Below are 23205 nucleotides of genomic sequence, written 5' to 3' on the forward strand. Positions count from 1 at the left end.
TACGTAACATGGAAAGGGACAAGTCAATATTTAAGAAGATTTACATTAGGCCAAGTATCATTTGATCACCACAGGAACTAGAAATGAAGAGCAGAAGAAAAACAAGAAAATTCACAAATATATGGAATTAAACCACACAGCTCCAGACAATTAATATTTCACAGTTAACCTGAGGTAACAGGAACCAGGGAAAGAGAGAGTGTGAATAGTGGGAGAATTCTTACTATATTTCTTTAAGTGGAATGATATTTCTAATTAAAAATACTAAGTCTTAGAACAGGGGTTTTAACAGTTTATGAAATTACCTTGGAACAAATTTGAAACCTCCAATACCTAAAAAGTATTTATGAGTCTTGTATTACTTGTGTCTTTATGGTCAATTTTTTATGGCATAAACCATTTTTAAATATTTAGACCAGTTCCTTTCATCATGGTAGAGATCTGGTTGTAGGAGGGACAGACAAAGGTCATGGAGTAGTAGGAGAAAATCCAGATTAACTGAACTTGAATTGGGCTTTAATGGTATGCCAGCTTGACTCCAGATACTGGCAAGAAATCTTTAGTCATTTGAGTTCAAAGCTGCATAACATAATTTTCTTTGATTATTAGGTAAACTTCCAGCAACATTAACCTTCAATCTCTGAGAGTAGATTATTCTCTATACCAAGAAAATGAGGCTTTTAAATAAAAGAGTCTGAAAGTTTTGTAGCATTTGTATTACAATTTGTCTCTGAGTTTCATAGAAAAAATGTTTTAAAGAAGATTATTTTTGAGGTTTGTTTACATATTTTACAAATATTGGTGTTTTATTTGCGTGAATGCCTAAATACCATAAGACAATATTGGATCCCATTACAGATCATTGTAAGCCACTATGTGGTAGTTAGGAATCGAACTCAGGACCTCTAGAAGAGCAGGGCAGCCACTAGTCTTAACTGGTGAGCCATCTTTAGAGCATAAAGACTTCTATAAACAAACAGCGAAGACAGATCTCCACTTATAATTTTCTCCTGTTGATATTTTAAATAGTCTACTCATATGTCATTAATACATAAAGTATTATCAAAATGTAAATTATTGTTTATAGTTTTGCTTCTTTTGCAATTTTCTCCTAAGCTGCTTACAAATAGAAAATGGATTAAGATGATATATGGCCTCTAAATGCTCAGGTTGAACTGGACCCTACTCTACCACAATGTTCATAATCTCCCATAAATTACAGCTTGTAAGTAGATGTCGAAGGTCATTCTAAAATTCTACCTCATAAGGAAAACATTAAAAACTGAATTTTCCTTAATATTAGGCTTTGAGAACAAAAATGACAACATGTGGTTTATAGGTTTATAGATTCCCTTCAAAACATAAAATAATGCATATAAATATAAAGTGAGACATTAGAAAGAACAGATCGACTAAATTTTTCATGTGCCTTGAGTCTGATTTCCACTAGTTTCATACTTTATGAGCTGGAATTTTATCATCTTAGATTTAAAACACCTTAAAAATTACTCAATTGCTTACCTTCGGAATTATTTTATTTAAAAGATTAGCAACTAAGTTAAAAATGAAGAAGGAACGAATTCACTGCAGTTGCAATGAGCGAACAAGAAGAGCTGGAAGTAGAAGCCTTCTTCCTGTCACAAGAGCAAAGCTGTGGCTGGAAGTAGTTCCCTTCACTACGACAGGACTATGCTGTTTTCCTTTTCTTTTTTCTTGTCCAAATCAAAGGGACTCAAGGGAAAGGTTTGCTAGGACTCAAACTGAAGAGAGATAACAGTCCTGCGGAGTGGCAGGACCTGTCAAATCACTGGTTCTGTTAGAAAGAGCTGGTGTTCTGCTGTTTCAATATTTCAGGCTGAAAAACAACCTGCAGCAAGGAGAACCTGGGAAGATCAATTAATTGGTCAAAATATCTTAGTAAAGTCGCTCTACCATTGAGTTGTATCTTGGACCCATGTCTTGAGTTTTCATCTTGCTTATTGTAATTAATTACTGATGGTAGTTGAAAATTTATTGGTGGTCCAGTTGAAAGGAGTCTCAGGTTACCTTCATGTTGGTTGCCTCATTGGCTCATGTACACTTCTCTGATACTTTGCTGTCCTACTGCATAAGAAGACTATCTGAAAGCAGGGTTTCTAAAGCTAGGATAGTGGGGTTCAAAGAGAAAGAAACACCTTGTGAGCCTCAATTCTAATCAGAGCTGTAGACATTTTGGTCTAAGCACCTTGCCACGCATGGTGAGATCTGATCTCATTTGAAGATATGATCAAAGTTCTGCATGGTTCGTGCAGAGATTTCTTCTTTAAATCTCCCATGTGCCCCTTGCCTGCATTTTGCTCGGCTTTAAACCATTTGTTCTATTTACATGAATGTATTCAACAGGCAGATTGTGTGCCTTGCCTGAAAATTCTTCTCATAAATGCAAATAACATTTCTTAATCTCTCACAGCTGGTTCAAGAAGCATGCTTGATGAATCACCTAGAGGAGATTTAGAAAAAAAAAGGGATAAAGAGAAGAAAAACAAATGTAGAAGGTTATACAATCCTTGAATTGCCCATTAAAGACTTAACTTATGCAAAATATGCAGCTCGTGAAGGATTGCTTCAGGAAGAAGCCACCAGGCTTTCTCTTGGGCTATGGAAAGACATGGTCAGAGTTTTGATGCTTTAGAAATGCTGAACAGCTCATATCAGATGAAATTTCTATTCCAATTCTGTGGAACAAACGTGAGCTAATAAAGTCCGCTGGAAACCGTACTTTCTGTAGTTTTCAAAACAGTTCCCCTGTGGGGGAAAGAAAGCATTTCTCTCAAAATATATAGATCAAGGTTTCTTAATTTAGGTCTTCTCTGATGCTTTTCTAAGGTAATTTAGGTATTCCTAAAATCCACCAGCAGTTTTCAAGTGGGTTTATCAATAAAACAGTTATTATTATACATTGTGTTGTGGTTTCCCTTGGGGAGGTGTTTGGAAATTGCCAGAGGTGACAGGACTCCTGTCAGCAGCCATGGAAGGGCCAACTTAGCATCTTTCTGATACCAGAGCTACTGAAGGCAGTTGCTCACAGAACCGAAGTGTAGAAATACACTCTTGCTTCCATGGTGTTTTATTCCAAAGGATAAGTATTGCCATGGTGAGAGAGGAGAGCAACGCTGTGAATGAGCAAATTGCAAAGTAGCTTTCCTAACAAACGCAAAAGCCAGCCAGCAATGCTATGTGTTCTCCCGCTGGTTTGGGATTCTCATCTACTCGATGGAGAAAGGAGCAGTTATAAGGAAAGACGGTCGGACTTAAAGTCAGGCTAGGGTGATCATGAAAGAGCTGAAATACACGGGCAGAGGGAGCAGAAGAGAGACGGGATTTAGGAGAGAAAAATGGATCCATTCACTCTTGCTTTGTTCCTTCATGGAAGGTCATGCTTTCTGCCTCCTTCCTTAAGCGTCCATTTCTCTAAACCTAGCATTCTCCCTATCAGAAATACTGTATCCCATCACACCTGCAGTACTCATATCTATATCCACGTCACACATGCGTGCCGTCCACCTCCTGTCATCTCTCCTATTAGCAACTTTCCTGGTTGCTGTGACCAAAGCGCTGGGCAGAATCAATCGTAGGGAGGCAGGGTTTGATTAGGATCAGCGGTATGAGGTGGCTGGTCACCTTGCATCTTCAGCGAGGAAGCGGAGCGAGATGAATGACAGTGCTCAGCTCACTTTATCCTAATGGTCCCCCTTTTTATTCAGCCCAGGACCCCAGCCATGATGTTGTGCTTACTCACACTGAGGACTTGTCCTCTCTTTTGAGTTAAGCCGCTTTCAAAATACTACCCCCACCGTCTCATCAGAGAGATATGTCTCCCAGATGATTCTAAAGTCCAGTGAAGTTAACCATGAGGATCATAACTGGTATTGTTGAAGGAAGAATTTTCTGGTCTTGGGCTCGGCTAGTGCTTGGGTTTCTATGAACACTCCTTCAGAAGGGCATCTCTGCAATGCTCCAGTAGGGTTAGAATGACCTGCCTTCCTGAACAGTATCTGTGGGGAACTCTACTTATAGCTCATGGGTGTGAGGAGGAAGAAAAAGTGAAGATTACCAGGCTGCCTTTTCACTATCCTTCCTGCTTGGCCCCCTTCAGCTGCAGAGTGGAATTGTACCCCCTTCACCCTGGCCTATCCCTCACCCTCAGGCTATGGCACTGTTCAGTTTCTACATAGTGTAATCTGTGACTCATGGGAACAGTTTGTATAGTTAGGCATCTGAGGAGTGTAACAGTATTCTTTCTTCCCTACCCAATGCCCTATCAAGTCAAAGAACAGATATGTGTATTAGTTCCTAAGACCAGTCCAGTCTCAAAGTTCCTGAGGTAATTATGAAAAATAAACTCTAATAATGATTGCTTTGTCCTTGGCTTGTTTGTATATTCCTGTGAATTCAGAAAAAGATGGGCTATTTCACTTCTAATTTCTGTCTTCTAATTTCTTCCAAACCTAACACAGAGGTAGTGGTGGACTTGAGGTTCGTGAACTTGAAGACAATGCATGGAGTTCTGATGGTGCAAGGTGAATTTAAGAGACCACAGTGTCATCGCAGTGCGCCTACTATGGAACAAAGAGAGTGTGGCTGGAGCAGGAGATGAGAGGGCATGGACTCTCTGAGGTATGTCCTCTGGGCTTGTGACTTGTTCCTTTGTAAAGAAGCCAGCTTGTATTGGCACAAAGAATGGTGTCTCCGCTCTGCTGCATCCAGTGAAAACAAGTCTGCATAAGGAGATGCCAAGTAAATGCCTCTTCTCCAGGGATGCCTGAAAATGTGTGCAGTGTGCCAGAGGAATAGAAAATACTGAGTTTTAAAAGCTGAATGTTTATTAAAGTTTCTTTTTTTTTCATGCAGAATTAATAGTGTTTCACATTTGGTCACTTCTTCCACATCAGGGAAAACTTGTTTTCTGTTGATACAGGAAAGCTAGTGAGAGCTGTACAGGTCATAGAAATGAAGACACTATATGGGGGCTTAGTAACAGTGATAGCAGCTCTCAGGTGATTTATATTAAAAATAAAACCCTCAAATTAGTTTTATATCAGAGTCATAATTTTGATAAAATTCACCCTTACTGGGTAGTGACTAATAAGCCTGAGGACATGTGATCACATGCACTGTTTAAATAACTATGTAAATAGATGTTCCATGAGTTCTCAATTTCTATCAGCTTATTAGCATAGTTCTTGATCAAGGTGTAGTCTCTGGGTATATGTCAAAATTTCAGATGTTAATTAGGGATGGTGAAAAGAAATGCCAGTTTATACTGCCTGAAACATAAATACACAATAATACAATGCTGAATACATGTTAAATACCGTCATATTTTATATTGTTACTGATAGCTGATAGCATCAGCAGGGTTACTGCTTCATAGCTGTGAGGGTCTCTTCCATCTTTTTATAGAAAGAGGAAAAATTCTTGGGCTGTCAGGCTGGGAAGCAATCCTTTTCCCTCCTGCATCCTCTGTCTATGACTTGAAAGGACAGAGATATAGTGTGTAATTTTTTTGACAATTTATCTGGGACATCCTTGATCAAGAATGTCTACTCATCTCAAGATTAAGTATAAAGAATTTTACAAACTCAGGCAGACCATATAGATTGACATAGTTTAGAGGGCTTGAATTAGCCTGTTGTACTCTTTAAATTGATAGGGATATTTGGTTAATTCATGTTCTGATTGGATATTACAGGTATATTACAGTGAGCTAGATTTTATGAAATGACAATAAAATTAGTATACCGGTTCTACAGTTTATTAATAATAACAAACAACTAGTCATATATGTATTAACAGAGAACTTGCTGATATATTTTATTTCCTTAAAGGACATTGGTTGACTGTGATGAGACAAATGAATATGGTAAAGATGCAATGATTTTAAAAGTGAGTTTGTATCTCTTTATGATTCAATCCACCCTTTTCTTCCCTTGATAACTATGTGTGGGGATGAATTAGAATTATAGCTTGGTCAATAATTTCCAATTTGTAGAAGTTCAATGCTATTTATTAAAATTTTGCAAAAATTGTCTTTTAAGGTAACCCTGAGACGTAATTTGCTTGGAAAAGTCTCAGGCAGACTGAAACTTTCTGGTTTATGCTTCTTGTCTGGGTATATCACCAATGACATCCCTTTCACTTCCAAGGGTATTCTGCTTCATGAACCAAATTATATGGCTTCTGTAGGAACCTGCCATTGGTAGGGCAAACTCTAGGCCAGTTTTAACACCATTACCATCAACATCAAGACAACACATTTTTTTTTAATTAGCTTGCAAAGAATTAGATTTCATTGTGGGATTTTTCAAACAATTTTTTTTGTATCTATCCTTCTTCATCCCCATTCCCCATCTCTTTTCTCTGTGTCTTTGACTGCCTGGTAGCCTCTTTTCTACATTCATGTCTCCTGTGACCTGTTGACTTCTATGCTCTGCTTTCTCAGCACATTTTATTCTATTCTTATGGTCTTCATCTAGTTTTCTAGTCTATATGGCTTAGCTGTTAAAAGCACTTACTATGAAAGTCTGAGGATCTGAGGTCAGTCCCCAGAACCTGACAGGGAAGGAGAGAACCAGCACCTAAGACAGTAGGTCACAGGAGGAATAGTAGTTGAACTTGGGACATTGACAAAGAACAGTATTGATGTCGGTAGGAAAGCATAAGTTCATGTAGTTTGACTAGATTGCTATAGAAGTATTAAATAATATGGTTGGAGCCTTCAGAAGCTTTGCAGAATTGGGCTTTGCATAGGAGTAGAGAAAGTCGTTAGAGTTTTCTGAGAAGATACGTGAGAGATGGAAACATGGTATAAGAAAGTCATCAAGGCAACAATATAAGGAGAATGCTGAGGTTGTAAGCAATATTCTTCCAGACAAGAACATTAACAGAGGAACTGCTCAGTAACTAAAGTTTCTTGGAGCAGCGAGATAGTGAATAAGATGATATGTTATCCAGTGAACTTATCCTTCTGAAGGAACCTGGAGAGAATGATAATGACTACAAAAATAAGCAGAAACAAGATTGGAATGTGAGGTGAAATGATTTGGTAATTCTCTGTTAGGTCACTCCAGTGACTTTAAGAAGGGTTCTAACTGTTAAGATAATCCTTGGAGATTTAGCTCAGGGTTTAACTATGCATTTGATTCTAGGAGACAACAAGGATATTTAGTTACACACATGGGCATATTTGAGACATATTGGCATTTAATGGTTAAAAGCATTAGACATACTTAAGCTGAAATCAAGCTGGGCTTTACCTCATAAAGATATGTAGGTAAATATATTTCAGGAAAATTTCAAATAAAGTAGAGTGTAAGTTTGTTAATCCTTATGGAGCAATAAAAAGACTTATTTAATACACCCAGAGACAACTTGATGTTTGAGCTCAAGATCATGGAAAAACCACAGTGATATGCTCCCACAAATCGTACTACACCCTTCACAGAGACACACAGATCAATAAGACTTTGTCACTACCCAGAACTTCTTTCTCACACCTTCATGTTACAGAATTGTAGCTACTGATGTAAAATGGGAAAATCCAGGAAGATAAAGCTTACCTAACTATGGACTCCACACAGGAGGTTTCTTGGTACTTTTGCACTTTGGCACAGCAAGAGACACAGTCTCCCTAAATCAACAATATGCATTCTTACATGCTTCCTCATGAGCTTTTTTACCTTCAGCAATTTAGAGCTAGACAGGAGAAAAGTCCCCCGGATATGGAAACTGAAGAGACATGAAGAAGAGGGCACTTCCTTGTGGTTTATGGTAACATCACAAAAATTCTAGCAGCTTCTCAACTTACAGACTTTACTTTTCTTCTCTAAGATATTCAGATATTCAACCTGTAAAATTATTGTGGCACTAATTAGGAAAATAATAGAAACAACTAATGATTTTAAGAAATAAGTTTAAATCTAAATAGTGATAACTAAAAAGGTTTTAAGCAAAATTTAAGAAACTGAAGTATATTAACTGAGGCAGGCCTTTTAAATCCTGGATTGAGAATCTCTCTTGCTCTGCACCAACATTAAAAAAAAAATTAAATAAATAAACTGGCAAAAACAAACTTGTTTTTAGAGATCTGGAGGCCAACTAAAAGCTTGTAGCCATCTGAGGGCTATGTGCTCAGGAAAACTGTGGAAGCCTAGTGAGAACAGCAGGCTGTAGCGTGGTAACCCATCACAGAGATTCCACAAAAAGATCATAAGATCTCACACATCTAATACACACATACATAAATCAATAAGTTAAATGATGCCCATTTCCTCATGCTAGCACTGAACAATGTGCTGAAAATGTACTGATGAAAACAGTTCCCCAGACAGCATCAGAAAGGACAAAAGTTTTTAGGAATAAATGTTTAAAAACAGCAGTGCAAACATTTTACACCAAACATCACAAAACCTTGTTGAAGACGAATGAAGAATCAGTAGTTTATTTCATATTAATGAGATAAAGTGCTTGATATTGTTTTCATGGGCATGTTTTACAAATTGATCTATAGATGTGATGTGATTATACTTATCTGCCTGTAATATTTGCAAATAACGCTGGCACAATGGGCTCTCTTCTTGCTGAAGAATAAATTTGGATTTATGTCTTACACTATACAAAATGGATAAAAGCAAACCCTAAGATGTGTCAGTGTCTTAAAAATACCATTTATACAAATATTAGAAGAAAACATGGGGGCAATTTATTTATTTATTTATTTTTTAAAATTATTATATTTGTGTTTTGTGTTTTAATTTTATACATCAGCCATGGGTTCCCCTGTCCTCCCCCTCCCGCCCCCACACTCACCTTCCCCCCATCCTCTCCCCTCTATTCCCATCTCCTCCAGGACCAAGACACCCCTGGGGATTCATTTAAACCTGGTGGATTCAAAACAGTCAAGTTCAGTCCCCTCCTTCCAAGCTGAGCAAAGTGTCCCTGTGTAAGCCCAGGGTTTCAAACAGCCAGCTCATGCACTAAGGACAGGTCCTGGTCCCACGGCCTGGATATCTCCCAAACAGTTCAAGCTATTCAATTGTCTCACTTATCCAGAGGGCCTGATCCAGCTGGGGGCTCCACAGTCTTTGGTTCATAATTCATGTGCTTCCATTTGTTTGGTTATTTGTCCCTCTGCTTTTTCCAGTCTTGGTCTCAACAATTCATGCTCTTACAGTCCCTCCTCTTTCTCGACAATTGGACACCTGGAGCTCCACCTGGGACCGGGCTGAGGATCTCTGCATCCACTTCCATCAGTTATCAGATGAGAGTTCCAGCACGACCCTTAGGGTGTTTGGTCATCTGATCGCCAGACTAGGTCAGATCAGGCTTTCTCTTGATCATTGCCAGCAGTCTACAGAGGATGTATCATTGTGGATTTGTGGGGACCTCTCGAGCACTCTGCCTATTCCTGTTCTCATGTGGTCTTCATTTATCATGGTCTGTTATTCCATGTTCTCCCTTTCTGTTCTTAATCCAGCTGGGATCTCCTGCTCCCCTAAGCTTTCTTTCCCTCAAATCTTGCTCTTCATTACTCCCACTGTCATCCAGGTTGTTCATGTAGATCTCATCCATTTCTCTGTCATTGGGTGATACCTGGGTCTTTCCTAAGGTCCCGTTTTCTAGGTAGCTTCCCTGGAGTTGTGTAGCAGTCTGGTCATCTTTGTTTTACATCTAGTATCCTCCTATGAGTGAGTACATACCATGTTTGTCCTTCTGAGTCTGGGTTACCTCACTCAGGATGATTTTCTCTAGATCCATCCATTTGCCTGCAAACCTCATGATGTCATTGTTTTTCTCTGCTGAGTAGTACTCCATATATGTACCATATTTTCTTTATCCATTCTTCAGTTGAAGGGCATCTAGGTTGTTTCCAGGTTCTGGCTATTACAAACAATGCTGATATGAACATAGCTGAACAAATGCCCTTCTGCTTTGATTGACCATTCCTTGGATATATGCCCAAGAGTGCTACAGCTGGGTCTTGGGGGAGATGGATTCCCAATTTTCTAAGGGAGCACCATATTGATTTCCAAAGTGGCTGTACAAGCTTGCATTCCCACCAGCAGTGGAGGAGAGTTCCCCTTGCTCCACATCCTCTCCAGCATAAGCTGTCTTCTGTGTTTTTGATCTTAGCCATTCTAACAGGTATAAGGTGGTATCTCAGAGTCGTTTTGATTTGCATTTCCCAGATAATTAGGGATGTTGAGCAATTGCTTAAATGTCTTTCAGCCATTTGAACTTCCTCTGTTGAGAATTCTCTGTTTAGTTCTATAGCCCATTTCTTAATTGGACTGTTGGGCATTTTGATGTCTAATTTCTTGAGTTCTTTATATATTCTGGATATCAGCCCTCTGTCAGATGTGAGGTTGGTGAAGACCTTTTCCCATTTTGTAGGCTGTCGCTTTGTCTTGTTGACCATGTCCATTGCTGTACAAAAGCTTTTCAGTTTCAACAGATTCCATTGATTGATTGTTTCTCTCAGTGTCTGTGCTACTGGTGTTATATTTAGAAAGTGATCTCAGGTGCCAATGTGTTCAAGAGTACTTCCTACTTTCCCTTCTATCATGTTCAGAGTAAGTGGATTTATGTTGAGGTCTTTGATCCACTTGGACTTAAGTTTTGTGCACGGTGACAGATATGGATCTATTTGCAGCCTTCTACACATTGACATCCAGTTATGCCAGCACCATTTGTTGAAGATGCTTTCTTTTTTCCATTGTAAAGTTTTGGCTTCTTTGTCAAAAATTATATGTTCATAGGTGTGCGGGTTACTGTCAGGGTCTTCAATTTGATTCCATTGGTCCACATGTTGGTTTTTATGCCAGTACCAAGTTGTTTTTATTACTGTAGCTCTATAGTAGAGCTTGAGGTCTGGGATCGTGTTGCCTCCAGAGGTTGTTTTATTGTACAGGATTCTTTTAGCTATTCTGGGTTTTTTGTTTTTCCACATGAAGATGAGTATTATTCTTCCCAGATCTGTGAAGAATTGTGTTGGTAATTTGATAGGGATTGCGTTGAATCTGTAGATTGCTTTTGGTAAGATTACCATTTTTACTATGTTAATCCTGCCTATCCATGAGCATGTGAGATCTTTCCATTTTCTGACATCTTCTTCAGTTTCTTTTACAGGGACTTAAAGTTCTTGTCATATAGGTCCTTCACATGCTTAGTTAGAGTAACCCCAAGGTATTTTATATCATTTGTGGCTATTATAAAGGGTGATTATCTCTGATTTCTCAGCCTGTTTGTCTATTGTATATAGGAGGGCTACTGATTATTTTTAGTTAATCTTGTATCCTGCTATGTTGCTGAAGGTTTTTATTAGCTGTATCCATTCCTTGGTTGAATTTTTGGGGTCACTCATGTATACTGTTATGTCATCTACAAATAGGGAAAGCTTGACTTCTTCCTTTCCAATTTTTATCCCCTTAATCTCTTTATGTTGTCTTATAGCTCTGTCTAGAACTTCAAGTACTATATTGAATAAGTATGGGGAGAGGGGACAGCCTTGCCTTGTTCCTGATTTTAGTGGTATTGCTTTGAGTTTCTCTCCATTTAATTTGATGTAGGTTGTTGGCTTGCTGTAGATTGCCTTTATTATGTTTACTTATGTTCCCTGTATTCCTGATCACTCCAAGACCCTTATCATGAAGGAAGTGTTGGATTTTGTCAAATGCCTTTTCTGCATCTAGTGAGATGATCATGTGGGTTTTTTCTTTGAGTTTGTTTATATGGTGTATTACATTGATGGACTTTTGTATGTTGAACCACTCTTGCATCCCTGGGATGAAGCCTACTTGATCATGGTGGATAATTGTTTTGATGTGTTCTTGGAGTCTGTTTGCCAGTATTTTATTGAGTATTTTTGCATCAATATTCATGAGGGAGATCGGTCTGTAGTTCTCTTTCTTCGTTGCCTCTTTGTTTGGTTTAGGAATCAGGGTAATTGTAGCCTAATAGAAGGAGTTTGGTAATATTCCTTCTGCTTCTATTGTGTGGAACAATTTAAAGAGTATTGGTATTAATTCTTCTTTGAAGATCTGGTAGAATTCTTCAGTGAAACCATCTGGTCCTGGGCTTTTTTTGGTTGATGACTGATTCTATTTCCTTAGGGGTTGTTGGACTATTTAAATGGTTTATCTGGTCTTGATTTAACTTAGGTATGTGGTACCTATCCAGAAAATTATCCATTTCTTTTAGATTTTCCAGTTTTGTGGAGTAGAGGTTTTTGAAGTATGACCTGATGATTCTCTGGATTTCCTCATTGTCTGTTGTTATGTCCCCTTTTTCATTTCTTATTTGTGAATTTGGATGCTCTCTCTCTGTCTTTTGGTTAGTTTGGATAAGGGCTTGTCTATCTTATTGATCTTCTCAAAGAACCAACTCTTTGTTTCATTAAGCCTTTGTATTGTTCTCTTTATTTCTAGTTTATTGATTTCAGGTCTCACTTTGATAATTTCCTGGCATCTGTTCCTCCTGGGAGACTTTGCTTCTTCGTGATCAAGGGCTTTCAGGTGTGCTGTCAAGTCACTAACGTGAGATTTCTCCAGCTACTTTATGTGGGCATTTAGTGCTATGAATTTCCTTCTTAGCACTGCTTTCACAGTGTCCCATAAGTTTGGGTATGTTGTGTATCCATTTTCATTGATCTCTAGGGAGTCTTTAATTTCTTTCTTTATTTCTTCCTTAACCCATTGGTGATTCAGTTGAGCATTATTCAGTTTCCAAGAGATTGCAGGATTTCTGTAGTTTTTTTTTGTTGTTGTTGTTGTTTTTGTTTTTCTTTTTTTTTGTTGTTGTTGGAATCTAACTTTAAACCATGGTGGTCCCATAGAACACAGGAGGTTATTCCAATTGTTTTGTATCTGTTGAGATTTGCTTTGTGGCCAAGTATGTGGTCGATTTTAGAGAAAGTTCCATGGGGTGCTGAGAAGAAGCTATATTCTTTTTTGTTCAGGTGGAATGTTCTGTAGATATCAGTTAAGTCCATTTGAGCCATTACATCAGTGAAGTCCATTATGTCTCTGTTAAGTTTCAATTTGGCCGATCTGTCCAGAGGTGAAAGTGGAGTGTTGAAGTCTCCCACTATTAATGTGTGGGTTTTTATATGTGATTTAAGCTTTAGTAATGTTTCTTTTACATATGTGGGTGCCCTTGTGTTTGGGGCATAAAAGTTCAGAATTGAGACTTCATCTTTGTGGATCTTTCCTGCGATGAGTGTGTAATGTCCTTCATCATCTCTTTTGATTGATTTTAGTTTGAAGTCTATTTTGCTGGATATTAGGATGGCTACACCAGCTTACTTCTTAAGACCATTTGATTAGAAAGTCTTTTCCCAGCCTTTTATTCTTAGGAGGTGTCTATCTTTGAGTTTGAGGTGTGTTTCTGGTATGGAGCTGAAAGATGGGTCCTGTTTTTGTATCCATACTGTTAGTCTGTGTCTTTTTATAGGTGAATTAAGTCCATTGATATTAAGGGGTATTAATGACCAGTGATTGTTCGTTCCTGTTATTATTTTTATTTTTTGGTGGTAGTGTGTGTGTACTTCTCTTCTTTGGGGTTTACTGCTGTAGTGTTTTCTATTGCCTGTGTTTTCATGGGTGTATCTGCCTTCCTTAGGTTGGAATTTTCCTTCTAGTGCTTTCTGTAGGGCTGGGTTTGTGGATAAGTATTGTTTAAATCTGGTTTTGTCTTGGAAGGTCTTGTTCACTCCATCTATGATGATTGAAAGTTTTGCTGGGTATATTAGTCTAGGCTGGCATCCATGGTCTCTTAGTGTCTGCATTATATCTGTCTATGTCCTTCTGGCTTTCAAAGTCTCCATTGAGAAATTGGGTGTTATTCTGATTAGTTTGCCTTATAAAAGTCACTTGGCCTTTTTCCTTTGCTACCCTTAATATTATTTCTTTATTCTGTACATTTAGTTGTTTAATTATTATGTGGCGAGGGGATTTTTTGGGGGGTCTAGTCTGTTTTGCGTTGTATAGGCTTCTTGTATTCTCATAGGCATTTCCTTCTTTAACTTGGGAAAGTTTTCTTCTATGATCTTGTTAAATATATTTTCTGTGCCTTTGAGTTGGTATTCTTCTCCTTCCTCTATCCCTATTATTTGTAGGTTTGGTCTTTCCATGGTGTCCCAAATTTCTTGGACATTTTGGGTCATGACTGTGGTGGGTGTTGTATTCCCTGAAATATTGTGTGTTCCCTGAAATTAACTTGTCTGTGGTCAGAGAGCAGGACGGCCACAAAATTAAACAAGAGAATAAGCAGTGGTAGCATATGCCTTTAATCCTAGCATTCCAGAGACAGAACTAGCCGGGCCTCTGAATTCAAGGCCACTTTAGAAACAGCTAAGCAAGGTGACCCACTCCTTTAATCCCAGAAACCCAGCCTTTAATCCCAGGGAGTGGCACAGAAAGCAGGAAGATATAAAAGATGAGAAAACCAGGCACCAGAGTGAGTAAGCATTTAGTTAGTTAAACATTTGGTTGTTTAAGCGTTCAGGCTTTGGAGCAACACAGTTCAGCTGAGATTCATGTGGAGGAGGACTCAGAAGCTTCCAGCCTGTGGAAACAGGATCACCTGAGGAACTATCAAGGTGAGATAGCTGTGGCTTGTTCTGTGTCTCTGATCTTCCAGCATTCACCCCAATAACTGGCCTCAGGGTTGATTTCATTAATAAGACCATTTAAGATTCGTGCTACACATGACTTTGTTGGTTTTAGTGTTTTCTTTGATGAATCTACTTCTTCTAATGTATCTTCAACACCAGAGATCCTCTCTTCCATCTCTTGCATTCTGTTGGTTATACTTGCATCTGAAGTTCCTGTTTGTTTACTCAGATTTTCTATTTCCAGCATTCCTTCTGCTAGTGTCTTCTTCAATTTTTCTATTTCCCTCTTCAGGTCTTGGACTGTTTCCCTTGCTTTTTCATGATTTTCTTTCAGGGACTTATTGTTTTCTTCTGCTTTATTTGTCCTTTCCTCTAGTTTTTTTTCTTTTTTTTTTTTTTGCGTTCTTCCCATTTTTTGTTTGTCTGTTCCTCCACTTTATTTTTGATTTCTTCTATATAAGGCTCTAGCCTCTTCATGATGTTACTTATAAGGTTGTTTTCTTCTTCTTCTTCCATTCCGTGATGTTCAGGTCTAGCTGTTGGAGAAGGGCTAGGTCCTGGTGATGGTGTATTGCTCTTTATTTTGTTGTATGTACTTCTGCCTTGACGTCTGCCCATCTCCTCTTGGGTTCATTCTTGGTCTTATCAGTGTACTTGGTCCAGACAGAGCTGACAGATTTAGAGAGCCTCTTTCTGGTCCAGATGGAAGCTCTGGGCCAGATGGGAGCTCTGATCCAGAAGAGAGTGCTGGCTGCATAGGAGCTGGGGGGCTGGACTCTGAGTCTCAGGAAGTCCCTGGGATCTCCTTATCTTGTCCAGATGGGAGTTCAGGGACAGGATGGAAGCTCTGGTCCAGATGGGAGTTCTGGGGTGGATGGGAGCTGGGGGCTGGTCTCTGAGTCTCAGTAAGTGGCTGGGGTCTCGGGCAAGTGGGTGTGGGTGCAGGGTGTGGAGACTGCAGTGTCTGCCTGCAGTCTTGGAAAAGGGGAGCCTTCCAGCAGGGCCTGAGGAATGGCCGAAAACTGGGACCAAGTTGGGCAGGTCCTCCCAGGATGGCTGGTACCCAGGGGTGGGACCCAGAGGTGGTTGCCTCTCTGACTACAACCCCTGGCACTCACCTCTGGTCCAGATGGCAGTTCCTGGGCATAATGGAAGCTGGGGGCTAGTTTCTAAGTCTCAGGAAGTGGCTGGGGTCTCTGGCAGATGGGTGCGGGAGCAGGGCGTGGAGGTTGTAGGGTTCACCAGAGGGTCTTGCCTAGGGGGTACCTTCCCAGAGGGGATGGGGAGACCTTCCCTGTGGCCAGAACCTGGGGTCCAGTTGGGCAGGTCTTCCCTGGAGTGGCTGGTGCCCTGGGCTGTGACTCAGGTGTGGGCCTCTCTGGGTGTGACCCCAGGCACTCACCTCTTCTCCAGGAGTTCTAGGGCAGGATGGAAGCTGGGGGCTGGTCTCTGAGTCTCAGGAAGTGGCTGGGGTCTCTGGCAGATGGGTGTGGGGGCAGAGTGTGGAGACTGCAGTGTCTGCCTGCAGTCTTGGAAAAGGGGAGCCTTCCTGCAGGGCCTGATGAATGGCAATTTATTTTTAACTCATCCAGGCAGTCATATTTTAGATACAACAATAGAAAGACATGTGGGAAAAGAAAGCTGAAGCAAATCCAACTCTTTAATTTGAGAGTTGGTGACTTGGTAATTAGATGCAGTGAACAATTAATCCAATTAAAGATAAAACATTTAATGGATGTTTTCCCAACAACAAATAGAAATCATAAGTCCAAAAAAATAGCCAACATTCATCCTTAGGGAAGTAGATGTAAGAGAATGGTTATAGCAAGAGATCCCTACAGGGAAGTGTATATGAGAAGACAAGAAACTGGAGATTTCATCTACAGCTGGGGAGTGCCAATTGGTGGTACCACTTTGAAATGTAGTTTGGCGATTCTCCAGAAAGTTAAGTAGCATCATGGCCATGTCGCCCAGTGATTCTAGGCCCAAACCTACGGGAAACAAGTACAGATACTTACATTTTGATATTTATAGTCTCGTAACTATAGTGATCAAAAAGCAGAAACAACACATCTATCACTAGCTGATTAAAGTAAAGTGGTTTAAATGGACTTGCAGTAGAATACTATTGGTAGATAAAAATGTAATAAAATTTTTATTTTACAACACGCATGAAACTTGAAAATGTACTGAGAAACCAGGCACAAATCATGTGTTGTATGATTTCTTTTTATTGAAGAGGCAGAGGAAGCAGATGAAGTAGGTTGTAAAGATGGGTAGAAGCTGAGACTTGGGAGAAATGGACAGGGACACTCAATGTGTATGGAACACCTGGGATGATGAAAATGATACTCTAACATGTCATTGCAATGACATTAGGTTGTCTCTAGTATTCTCAGATAATGAAGCTTCAACCTTAAGGACAGGATGAGGGCTCAGGAAAAACTGATGGCCCCAAAGGACAACCAGCCCTTCTGTCGTGAGTAAGAGAGGGGCACAATCAGAAGCTGAGCACAGGGTGTAGAAACAGGAACACGGTCTGTGCCGATTCCTCCACAGGAGCAAAGGCTGGCCAGGTCAAAGTGTAGGTTCAGCCAGTGTTTCAGAGAGTAAATTTCATGGGATAAGACTTATGCTGTGATGACGATGACTTTTTTAAATGTTTGACTTTCAGTTTTGGGAGCAATGAAGTAGATGCAGAAGGGAGAGCCAGGATTCTGGATTCTCATATCACAGCTCTATAAAAACATAGCCATGTTCCTTCAGTGATCATTTTTCCGGTGTCTCGTGCTTTATCTTTTCTCATGTTTGCATGTTTAAATGTAAATCAGGCACGTTTAGAACAGGGATCTCATACATACAAGTCAACATTATATCCTTGCAACCAAAGTGGTGGGGTTTCTCTGTCTCTCCTTCCCTGTATGCCTCTGTTTCTTTATGTCTCTCTGTATGGGTCTTTCTCTCTATGCCAGCTGTCATCTGTCTTTGTAGATCTGACTCTTTGTATATCTTTCTATCTGTAGATCTCTCTCTCCACTTAGCCATCTTTCTCCATATGTTGCGTTTTGTACAGATGTAGTGAAACATTGGATACAATCTGGCTTCAAGATACTTCCAGTCTGACTCCTTTCTCTTAAGGACTATCAGTTTGATTTTAGTGCTGGGGTAGCAAACCAGAGAGATAATGGTGGTGCTTTCATTGGGATGTCCCCAGAGTTGCAGGCATTTGAATACATGGTCTCTGGTGGGTGGCACTGTTTGGGGAGGTTTAGGAGGTTTGGCCTGGTTGGAGGAAGTATGGCACTGGGGGTGGGCTTTGTCAGTTTGGAGACAGGCAGCATTTCCAGTTTGATCTCTCTGCTTTGTAACTGGGGTTCAAGACGTGAGCTCTAAGCTTACGGTTCCAGCCACCATTCCTGCAACCATACCTGCGGCCATCCTTCCACTTTCTGCCATGAGGAACTCTCATCCCTCTGGAACATAAGCCCAAGTACAGCCTCTCTTCTGTAAATTGCCTTGGCCATGGTGTTTTATCACAGCAATAGAAAAATAACTTAATACAGCAATGAAACCGAAAGACACTGTTATACATGTTAGTGCACAGAAGCTAATCTTAGCACCAGGCTAGCCTGAGTCCATTTGGCTGTCTCTAAAGGTAGTGGCCTTGGTTCATATTTCTGATACTGCTGTTCTTCTCAGGACAAGGATGACTGTCGTCCTGATTCGGTTTCTCAAGGAACTGAGGCTAGCATCCTCGTTCTTTGTCACCATGAGTTCTACCTTTTTCTTGACCTCTGTCCATGGCTTTGGAGCCTCTCTGCTCAGCAGCACTAGGAGAAATTTTCCCTTACATTCTACTGAGCTTGCTTAGGGAGCTGTGGGAACTGCCAATGATCTCTTCTAGACCCTCGAGCACCAAGAGGTCCGAAGTACAGAATGACTCATTCTTTTTCTTTCTGCACCTTATGACATGTCTTTTTCAAATCCTGTTCACTTGTTTTCTAGCTGGGAAATCACTAGTCATCTTTAAGTGTATATGTGCTCTCAACTCAGCACACCAACACAAGTTCAAACAAGTTCTTACAAGGACTTTTCCCACCCAACTTTGCCTGGGGAGGAGTGTCAGTGACAGTCTTTTCTCTGGTGGTGTAAGTTTGTCGCCAAGGGCTGACATTGCAGCTCCTATTCCTTCATCCCCTCCGTCTCAAGCCCTCACTCCCTTCCTGAGGTTTAGAATACTATTCTCTCCAAATTAGTTATTTTCCTCTGCTATGACTAAAGGGCAGAAGCCCCATTGGAGATGAAGGATTTATTTTGTCTCATAGCGTTGGAGCATGCACTCTGTTGTGATGGGGGAGGCATAATAAAGGACCTGGTGGCAGTGTGTGGGCACTACAGGGGCTTGCTCAACTCACAGATGAGGAAGCAGGATGGAATAGGAAGCAGATACCTCCTGCATCTGCCAGCTAGGCCTCTGTGGGAGCCCGTTTTCAGGTTCCTCGTGGCTTTACCCAGCAGGTCTGCATAGAGGATGATTAGGACCACAGGCCTGAGTGCAGGTGTCTGAGATGGTCTGCACTTGGCTGTGCTGGGGGAGGTCTTTTGCTCCACCCCTTGGGGTCTCTATAAATACCCTGGGGCAGAGACAGTCAGGACTTGTTAGAATAGGTTCCAGGCCCTCTAGAGGCTATCATATATTTTCTATGTGTTTATCTCCGCAATATAAATCCTTCTATCTAATATTTCTTGCTGCTCGCACTCAAGAAAACTGTGGGGAACTGTGGGGTTGGTGGGTAAATGCCCTGCAGGCCTCACCTCCCAAGGTTTCACAACCTTCCCAAACAGTGCCCCCATCTTGGCACCAGGTGCACAAATCCTAGGACCTACTGGGGATATTTTAAAGTCAAACCACAGTGGTCCATGTCTGAGAGACTTGTGCAGTTTCTCAGAGGTAGTGGTTAGTGTGGTCCAAGTTCCATCCTGCTGCCAAATAGTAAACAAGTTCTGTTAGGATACCAGGGTAATGAGCATGCATCTTAAGTATTTAATGAAGCTATCTTTCACATCTAGGACACAAGCACCAGAAAACTTCCCACCCAAAAGCTTGTACCTATGGTAGATTTTCTGCTTATAGTTTATGGTGTCTGTCTACTATACCATGATCTATACTGTATATTCTATAGGAACCCATGTCTTCAAATACCAGGGACTGCTGGGCAATTTCTCTAAAGCTTCTTAAAAGGAGTAATTCATATAACAGTTCATACTTTTAGTAGTATTAGTGGTTTGGGTGAAAGTTTGGCAGTATGAAAGACAAATACATTTTTAGAATAAATTGTCTTGAGGACTTATCTTTGGTTTCATTTATCTGCTCTTGTCTCAAGTGAGCATTTGAGCCTCATATTCTTGTGCTACCCTGGTGCTCTTTCCTTATCTTTTATTCCAAACTAATTGTAGATCTTTGTAGCTCCTCTATTTCTGAGCACATAATAGGTGCTCAAGAAATATATTCCTTCATCTTTTTTTCTTATCTGTGAGTTAAAAGGATGTTACCAATTCCCTACTGTCTCTGAAAGCATCTTACTTTCTTGTGAAAAATAAAGAGGAAGACTTCAGGCTATCAAAAGGCTGATATTAGATGATAGAAAATGGAACTATTCTTTTATAAATTAAATAAAACTTCACAGCATCTGTCAACAATTGCATTTGGGGTTAGTCTGGTATCTGAACTTTCCCATGCTCATTATGCACTTGAACTTGGTTTATGTGGATGAGGTTAAACAGATTAGCCACTTGTAGGGGGATATAGATATAGAAAGAAATTTCCTTCATTCCAAACTTTGGGATTGCTACATGTAATATGAGTAACAGAGTGGGGAAGGAGGAGGATGAAAAATAACTGAGTCACTGCAAGTAATTTAATTATAAATAGAGGTTTTATGAGCAGTGTTAATGTGTGCTACCTCAGCTAACCTGACAATGAAGGTTTCACGAGCTACAGAGACATCTGGAACCAAATCACATGTCGGAATTATGCAGCCGCAGTAAAAGCCTCTTAATTAGCATTGCAAATAGTGTTCCAGCATTTATGAGATGTCTGCAAATTTGCATACAGATACATAATTACATAATTTGCAGCTGTTGTCTTTGTTCCATAAGACCTTGCCACTTTATTAGCAGGATATGTAAATCGGGAATTAATTTTCTTTATCTTTCTCATCCTCAGTCTTTCAAAGATGAGTGGTGAACCATGATGACTTGATGTAGTTTTTTTTTTTTTTTTTTTTTTTTAAATTTGATCTTCATTACCTTGTCTTAGACTGACTTTAGTCCAAAGGGGCAGGGGGGGGGGGTGGGAGGAGGCAAGATAACCTTTGACTTACTTAACAATAGATGATTTGTTAATACTGTCTGTTAATGAATGAAGATAATTTATTTAAAAATTTGGGCTGTCACTGTTCATCACTGAAACCCCCAACTTGTTATGGTATTCCAGAAATAGGACCTATTTATGTCTTGCTGGATTAAAGAGACTAATTATATATTGACTCTTGTTTGTATCCTTCACATAGTTGTAGCTACCTTATATTTTAAATTAATGCAGTCCCCTGGCATGGAAGAACTTAATTAAAATGGAGGACTAGCTAGTAAAATTTTAAGCATGGATCTGGCAGATAAATAAAGGATAGAAAATACCTATACCTGACTGAATTTGTTGTGAATCTTTTTGAAGGAAATGCCAGTTAAACTCATTTAATAAGTGTTATGAGTACAGTTTTATGTAGTAGGAATGTGGGTTTTTTTGTTTGTTTTTGTTTTTTGTTTTGTTTTGTTTTTTGAGACAGGGTTTCTCTGTGTAGCTTTGCGCCTTTCCTGGATCTCACTCTGTAGACCAGGCTGGCCTTGAACTCACAGAGATCCACCTGCCTCTGCCTCCCGAGTGCTGGGATTAAAGGCATGCACCACCACTACCCGGCCGGAATGTGGGATTTTTATATTTCAGATTGGAAATGGTTGAAAAATTTATCATGTGTCTTTGATTTATTTTCATATAATCAAATTAAAATGTGCAATTAAGTATTCTATGAGGGCTCTAGATGGTCTGAACCTAGGTACGACACATATAAGATATGTCAATGTCAATGCAACCCTTGATAGAGAACTAAGCTCATTTTAGGATATCATATTAGTCAAATAAATAAATATCAGAGTCTCTGAGGGAAAAATTGGAGAAGATATGATATAATATTATGGATTCCGTCATTCATTTACCAATTCCTGTATTTATTCAACATTTGTTGACATAGGAACTTGAGAACAAAATGGCCTGAGTAAGGTTTTCGGGCTGGAGGCTGAGACAAGGAAGACTCAGGCCATCAAAATCCCAGTTTCATATTTTAGTTATTGTCAAATATTCTACCTGAACGTTCATCCTGATGAACTAGATGATTCACATGACTATTATTCAATCTTAATAATACAAAATTTGTCCTAATTTTATATGACGTCTACTTAGAAGTAAAATAATCTATGCATAAAAGTTTGATGAATGTACATATGTAAAACCAGAATTAGTTACCTGTTTCTAGTAAATTGGAGGGGTAGGTCACATTTGTCTATAGTCCAAACAACAAAATTCTCATTCTCTTAAGGTCTGGTCCTTCAAAGTTTCTCTTGTTTTTATGATATCAGCCATTGTTAATGCCTTTGATCAGCTAGGATATCAGACATGTCACTTGGAATCTGTATAGTTCTACCTTGCCTTTATAGTTGCCTACAGAAATTTTTAGAAAAGGCAAAAGTATGGTAAATCCCAAGAACTCCCTGTGTCCCAGAGGGAGCCTCACAAATTGTATTAGTCAAACCAGATTCCCACTTACATCTTCCTAAGGATGGAGACTGCCAGCATGATACCTTGGCCTTGTTAACTTGTGGAGTACAATAATATGAGAAGCTGAAATATTATTTACCTATAAAGTTATATAAAAAATGATCCAATAAATGGAAAGTTAGTTCTTTGGTGGTCTTTACATTCTTTCAGAGACAATTTAGCCATTACAGCAAGCACTTGGTTGTTGGCATTCTTTTAAAAACTATTTTGCTAGGAGTATGTGACTTGATAGACAAAATAGAGTATATAAAGTACAAGGAGTCTGCCTGAAGCTTTTGAATGCTAGATTCATTAATGATTCCCAAACTCAGCTATGTATATCAGAATAAAGAATTTCACTTTGGACACCTGAGCTGGTAAAATAGCATTGCCCTGCTCACCGGGTCGTCGGTTCTCCTGATACTCCTATGGTAGCACTCTCACAGTGATGCTGTCTGAAGTAGACAATGTAGCTTGAAGTTTCTCTGGTCCTGCCTGGCCCAGCAGTGAGGAAGAATCTCTCTTTCCTGGTCCTGCAGTTACTTGGTCCCAAGTAGACACATAGAGGCTTATATTATCTATAAGCTGTATGTCCTATGGGTCAGGCTTCTTGCTATCTAGCTCTTATAACTTAACTCACTCAACCTGCTTCTGTTAATCTATATGTTGCCATGAGGCTGTAGCG

The sequence above is a fragment of the Onychomys torridus genome, chromosome 17 (genome assembly GCF_903995425.1).
Source record: "Onychomys torridus chromosome 17, mOncTor1.1, whole genome shotgun sequence".
In the NCBI taxonomy this organism is placed as follows: Eukaryota; Metazoa; Chordata; class Mammalia; order Rodentia; family Cricetidae; genus Onychomys; species Onychomys torridus.